The sequence below is a fragment of the Aethalodelphis obliquidens genome, unplaced genomic scaffold, assembly GCF_003676395.1.
Source record: "Aethalodelphis obliquidens isolate GAN/ISIS:26980383/991018 unplaced genomic scaffold, ASM367639v1 scaffold12, whole genome shotgun sequence".
NCBI classification, from domain to species: domain Eukaryota; kingdom Metazoa; phylum Chordata; class Mammalia; order Artiodactyla; family Delphinidae; genus Aethalodelphis; species Aethalodelphis obliquidens.
Window position 1 is genome coordinate 8,943,076 of NW_020837956.1, and position 7,324 is coordinate 8,950,399.

Below are 7,324 nucleotides of genomic sequence, written 5' to 3' on the forward strand. Positions count from 1 at the left end.
GTAAATCAAGAGGTTCAAATCTTCTTGTTCATTTTAAGAACATCTGTGAAACTGCCCAGGCTATCAGGGATCTGAAGGATGTCACTCTTCAGAATCAGTACGTGCCACTCCGTCGTTACAGCGGTGGGGTTGGTAGGTCTGCCCCAGCCAAACAGCGGGGCTGGATGCAGGGTCAGTGGCCCAAAGAGAGTGCTGAATTTTTGCTGCACGTGCTTGAAAATGCAGAGAGCACTGCTCTGTTGAAGGGTTTAGATGTAGATTTTTGGGTCATTGAGCGCATCCCGGTGAACAAAAGCCCCAAGATGCCCCGGCTGAACTCGCAGAGCTTCTGGTTTGATGAACCCCACGTGAGCTCACCCGTGAGCTCACATCGAGATGATTGTTATTGAAAATGAGCACATTGTTCCTAAAACAGAAGAGGAGGTGGAAAAGAAGAAAAAGATATACCGGACGAAATTGAAGAAGCAAAACTTACGGCCTGGGAATAAGTTCAGCATAAAATAAATGCAAATAAAAGTAAAAGCAGAAAAAAAGAGAAATAAAAATTGAGTCAGTTTTGTGCAATATTTTGTGCAGTGTTTCCACTGTTCTGGTAAGAGTGAAATACATGTGCATATCTGAGCTATGAAGTAGGAATTGCATAATTTTGATGATTTCACATGGGAGTTAAATGCTCTCATATTTGCATTTAAAAGTGGCACTGAGGGACTCCCCTGGTGGTCCAGTAGTTAAGAATCTGCCTTCCAATGCAGGGGACCTGGTTCGATTGGGGAACTAAGATCCCACGTGCTGCGAGGCAGCTAAGCCCACGCACTCTAGAGCCCGTACGCCGCAATGAAAGATCCCGCATGCCGCAACTAACACCCGATGCAACCAAATAAATAAATATTAAAAAAAATAAAAAATAAAACTGGCATTGAATACAGTAAGTTCCCTACACACGAACGAGTTCCATTCCGAGAGCATGTTCGTAAGTACAATTTGTTAAGTCCAACAAAGTTAGCCTAGGTACCCAGCTAACACAATTGGCTTGAATATACCCCCTATACGTGCTGTAAGGTAATAGGTTTATAATACTTTTCACACAAATAATACATAAAAAACAAGCACAAAAAATAAAAAAGAAAACATTTTTAATCTTACAGTACAGTACCTTGCAAAGTATAGTAATACATTACAACAGCAGGCATCCAGGGGCTGGCATCGAGTGAACAGGCAAGAAGAGTTACTGACTGGAGGAGGGAGAGGGGGTGGGAGATGGTAGAGCTGAAGGATCATGGGCAATAGGAGACGGAGGGCAAGCTGCAATTTCACTCACGCCTGACATTGATGGAACGCACGTTCGCATCTTTGAAAGTTCGCAACTTGAAGGTTCGTTCGTATGTAGGGGACTTATTGTAACATAAAGTTGAACAGTAAAATTCATGCTAATATTTAAATCTTTTCTTAGAACAACATTAAGCAGCAAAAAATGATGAGGGAAACTATGGAAGAAAAGAGAGCTTTATATTTTATTATTATTATTTTTTAATGGAAATGCATTTATTTATTTTATTTTACTTTTGGCTGTGTTGGGTCTTCGTTTCTGTGCAAGGGCTTTCTCTAGTTGCGGCAAGCGGGGGGCCACTCTTCATCGCGGTGCGCGGGCCTCTCACCATCGCGGACTCTCTTGCTGCGGAGCACAGGCTCCAGACGCGCAGGCTCAGTAGTTGTGGCTCATGGGCCCAGTTGCTCCGCGGCATGTGGGATCTTCCCAGACCAAACCTCGAACCCGTGTCCCCTGCATTAGCAGGCAGATTCTCAACCACTGCACCACCAGGGAAGCCCAGCTTTATATTTTAGTACCAATAACAACATTTTGTCCTGCTTTTTGAACAAGGGGACCCACATTTTCATCTTCTTTGGACCCTGCAAATTATGTAGCTGGCCCAGGGGCCGGTTCTCTTAAGGCCTAGACCAAAACTGACACAGCAGAACTTTTGCCACATTCTGTTGGTCAAAGCAAGTCACAAGACCAGCCTGGAGTCAAGGGGGAAGGGAAACAGACTCCAAGTCTTGAAGAGAGGGGCAGCATTCGATAACAGAGATGGGAGGAATTATTGGTGACCATCTTTGAGGCCATAGGTGTTAACCTTTCTGATCCTCAGGCTTATTATCTGTAAAATGGGAACAATTCTATTAATATTTACTTCCCGGGGTTGTTTGAGAATAAAGGAATATTTATTGTGGTTATAGTTCCTGGAACATGGCGATGGCTCACTCAGGGTTGGTCCTTCCTGTTCTTTAATCTTGCTTTATAGATGCTTACCTATTTGCTATTTCATTCATTCATGCATTCATTCACTCACTCAGTATTTATTGAGTCCTATGATCCAGGTACTGCTCTAGGAGTAGTAGAGAATAAAACATATATTCTAGCAGAGAATAAAACAGACAGAAGTCTCTGCCCCTTGGATTTTACACTTTGATATGAGAGACAGACAAAACGTATTATCAAATAAGTGGCATGTTCAGTGGGGAAAGATGCTAAGAAGAAGAAAAAGCAGGGGAGGGGGATAGAGAGTGCTGAGCTGGGGGCTGCAGCGTTAGCTGGTGTGGCCAGGAAGGCCTCGCTAAGAGGAGGTCATTTGAGTAACTCCTGAAGGCAGGGTCCTGAGGACATGCCAGGCAGAGGGGAAAGGCCAGAACAAAGGCTCTGAGAGGGGATGTCTGGGTGTCTGTCGAGCAGTGAGGGCCCAGGGAAGCTGGAGTTGAGAGCAAGAAGGGAGGTAAGGGAGGGGAGGGCAGTTCCCCACGGACCATTGTAAGGACTTTGCCTTTTACTGTGGATGAGATGAAAACATACTGGCAGGTTCGGAGGGGAGGATCAGTAGCTTCAGGTGGACCACAGGCTGCGTCAGGAAGTAGGAGAGGAGGGAGGGAGGCCAGTGGGTGGTGGCCTGGCCAGGGTGGTCACCTGGAGGTGAGAGAAGTGGTCGGACTCTGAACAGTTTTTTGGAGGCTGAGCAGACAGGATTTACCTGTCGATTCACAGTCAAGCAATTTGGCATGGAAAGCAGGTGTTATCAGAAGAGAGAAATCAAACCTTGGAGAGGCTGAGTGACTTCACAATGTCACATGGTGGCTGAACAGTGTCTCTCGCAGCAGGAAGGCTGAAGGACGTGGGTGGCTGTGTGCCGCCTGCATGTGGCTGTGGCTATGACGCACCTTTCTCTGAGTCTCCGTATCTGTCACCCCATCTCCCTCTGTTCCCCCCACCACTTTCCATCTTCCTTTCTCCTTATGCTTTGCAGTCACATCTTCATCTTCTCCCAGGCCCGTTTCCAAGGGGCCTAGGTGCTTCTGATGCCCAGGGGAGCCAATCTCTGTCTCTGAGAGTGTGTAACTCTGTGTGTGCCTCCTGTCGTGCTGGCATGCCTTACCAAGTGTGAGTGTCCCTAGTGCATGTGTGTATGAGCGTAACTTAGGCTGTGTGTGAGGAGTACATGGATGTCCCTGGCTGTAAGAACCTATGCGTGTTGGGGGGGGGGGGTGCTTAAGGGACTGAGTATGTGTGTGACATGTGTGTGCCAGTGTGTGAATGCACAGAGATGTCCTCTCTCCTCTCTACCCATTCAGATTTGCTCTCATCCTGAAAGGCCCAGGTCAAGGGACTTCCCTGGTGGCGCAGTGGTTAAGAAGCCGCCTGCCAATGCAGGAGACATGCGTTTGAGCCCTGGTCTGGGAAGACCCCACAGGCCGCGGAGCAACTAAGCCCGTGCACCACAACTACTGAGCCTGTGTGCCAAAACTACCAAAGCCCGTGGGCCTAGAGCCCCTGCTCTGCAACAAGAGAAGCCACCGCAATGAGAAGCCCACGCACCACAACGAAGAGTAGCCCCTGCTCGCCACAACTACAGAAAGCCTGCGCACAGCAGCAACGAAGACCCAACGCAGCCATAAATAAATAAATAAACTGTAAAAAAAAAAATAAAAGAGCGAGAGCTAAAAGGCCCAGGTCAAGCCTCCTCCCTTTTTTCTAGTTCCTGACCTCCCACTGCTCCATCTGTCAGAGTCACACACTGGGCTGGCCCCCCTTCCTTTGCTGGTGGCCTGGGTGGTTGGCAGGGGATCCGTCTTCTAGAATGCCAGCTCCCACAGCTGCAGTGCAGGGTGGAGCTGCACGCACATCCCCATCCCCTGGTCAAACATCAGCCTCCATCTTCTGGGGTCAACTGCCCCTCCCTCCTCCTCCCTATGGGATGCTTGAATGGGGGGAGGGGCGCTGACCTTAGAAGGGTCTGGCAGCCCCAGCAGGCAGAGACAGGTGGGGTCAGGCTCCCTTCACCCTGTGGGTACTTTCAGGCGGCCAGCTGACCCCCAGCGAGCAGGGTGCAACTCCACACTGCACTCTCTCAGTGAGCTCCTAAAGGCAGGCTTGTTGGGGTCCTGGGACCCCCGGGACTTCTTCCTCCCTCCCCCACCCTCCCCCTAGAGGCCCCCAGCCTAGGGCCTCCTCCCTGAGCTCAGGCCCCAGAGCGGCCATAGACTTCTTCTGGTCTAAACCCCTTTTCCCTCTCTGTCCCCTACTTCCCGTGAAATTGGTTCCTTCGGGAGCCCTTTAGCCTTTCCTGTAGGTACCAGAAGGTCCTTTTTCTTTAACCCATTGGAAATCAGGCCCTCGCTTTGAGCGAGGTGAGAAGATGCCAGGAGGAGTGGGGCCGTGTCAGTCCACCCGCCCAGGTCAGTTTGTCCTTCCCTCAGTCCTGGCCAGGCACGCTTCTGCCCCAGGGCTTTTGCTCTAGCTATTTCCTCCATCTGGAATGTTTTCTCCCAGACCCTGCTTGGCTCCTTCCTCTCCAAGCTTTTGTTGAAATATCACCTTCTCAGTGGGACCTAGATGGACCACCAGTTTCATACTGTGACCTGTGTGCACATGGACACACCCCGCCTCTTCACACACACAACCCCTCTTGCCCACCCAGCACCCTTCACCTCCCAGCCCTGCTCCATCTCCTCTTTTTCCCCATAGCACCCACCACCTACTTATATACCTTATTTTATTTATTCCATCTACTATGTCTCCCCAACAAGAATGTTGGCACCATGAGGGCACGGATCTTTTTTTTTTTTTTTAATATATTTATTTATTTATTTATTTTTGGCTGTGTTGGGTCCTTGTTGCTGCGTGCCGGCTTTCTCTAGTTGCGGCGAGCAGGGACTACTCTTTTGCTGCTGTGTGCGGGCTTCTCATTATGATGGCTTCTCTTGTTGCGGAGCACGGGCTCTAAGTGCACGGGTTTCAGTACTTGTGGCACGCGGGCTCAGTAGCTGTGGCTTGTGGGCTCTAGAGCACAGGCTCAGTAGTTGTGGCACACGGGCTTAGTTGCTCCGCGGCATGTGGGATCTTCGCGGACCAGGGCTCGAACCCGTGTCCCCTGCATTGGCAGGCGGATTCTTAACCCCTGCGCCACCAGGGAAGTCCCCAGGGTAGGGAATCTTTGTTTTGCTCATGGATGTTTCCCAAGTGCCTGGAACTGTGTCGGACCATTTTAGATGCTCCACAGACATTTGCACGGTTGCTGTTGGGACAGTTGCCCAGAGGAGAGCACCTGGGAGACAAGGCTGGTCCTCGAAGGGGCTGGGCGAGGGGGCGGATGCTGGACCTCTGGACCTGTGGCCAGAGGGGATGGACTCTGTGCCCTGCCTCCCAGAGGGGGCTCCAGCTCTCTTCCACCCCTCCTACCCACCTCCCTGGAACAACACCCCCATGCCAGCCCTGCACACACATGTTGGGGCACACCTGCATCTGTGGCCCCGCCTCCCCCCACCTAGCCCTGGTGCACGCACCACTGACGTAGTGGCTGTGGTTTCATGACCCCAGAGATGCAGACTGGAGTCAGGGCGTCCTGTTCTCTGCGGCTGCAGCAGCAGGTGGGGGTGGGGGACAGGTTCCCCTGCAAACAGTCACGCTCAGAGGCCCCTTCTCCCCCGCCTCTTATACACACATGCACACGCATATGCATACAGGCAGATGGACAGCCAGGTGGCCCCAGCAAGCTGGCTGCTCTTAGACCCCAGGCATGGGAACTGTGCACCCATCTGTAGCAGGGGCCCTGCGGGTGGGGAGAAGGGGCAGAGGAAGCAGATGCGGGCTCCCTTTCTCATGCCTGAGCTCCCACCTTTACTGTTTCGTGCCCAGCACAGGGCCAGCCAACCTCCTCATCAGTTCTTTCCTTTGGGGAAGGCATTGCCCTGCTTTGTCCTGTCAAAAACACATCCCCGTGGGAGGCGCCCTGCATTCAGCCCTCAGTGGGCTTGAGTTTGTCTGCCCTTGTAGTCTGTTGTGTATGCACGGACTGGCCAGTCCTGGGAACACTCTGGCCCCTGGCTCAGAACCCTGCCGTGGCTCCCCAGTGCCTGCCAGGTCCAGCCCAAACCCCTGGCCCCGGGCCTTCCCTGCTCTAGGAATCTCCACTTTGAGGGGAGGTGAGTGTGGCCTCTGGAACCAGGCACGCTGGGTTGAATGCTGGCTCTGTATGACCTTAGGCAAGTCACTTAACTTCCCTGTGCCCTAATTTTCTCCCTCGCAGAGCAGTTGTGAGAATTATATAGGTTCATATACGCACAGTGCTTAGCGCAGCACCTGCTGTGCAGGAAAGTTGTCAATAAATGTTAACTGTCACTGTTATTGTTTCCTTCCAGGAGCCAGGAGGGACCTGAGATATGGCCTCCGTCCCATCAGGGCTTTCAGCTCAGCTCTGACCTTCCAGAGTGAGCCAGCATCTTCCAGGCCACCTGGGAGCTTGTTGGAGGCTCAGAGCATCAGGCCCCCCTGGGGATCCTAAAGCAGAAGTGGGTGGCAGGAGGGGCCTACAGCCCTCTGTGGGACAAGAGTCCGCCGAGCCCCCATCCCAGCCTTAGACTAGTCCACCACGTCCGCCCGCCCTCTTCCCCCTGCCTCTCCCAGTCCCCTCTGTCTTGCAAGGCTCCTGTCAGCAGTCTCCTGCAGGAAGAACGCCTGTCAGCCCTGTGACCTGAGCGCCCACAGCTCCTACTTCTCGGAGCCTCAGTTTCCTCAAGTAAGAAAGGGGATAAAAACACCCACATCGTGGAATTCATGTCCAGGGAGGTCATGGATGAGCAGTGCACGGCCGAGGCAGACAGCGAGGGCTGACTATCATTACTGCCTGCACCCCATGCCTGGCGGGTCCTGCCCTCTGTGCTGGGGTCCCCGCGGGGATGAGGGAAAGACCTGTTGACCGGGGGGCTGGGGTGAACCCTGGGAGCTGAGAGGCAGCACACGATGACTAGAGCTGGAGGGTAGCCAGGGCTCACCCAAAAC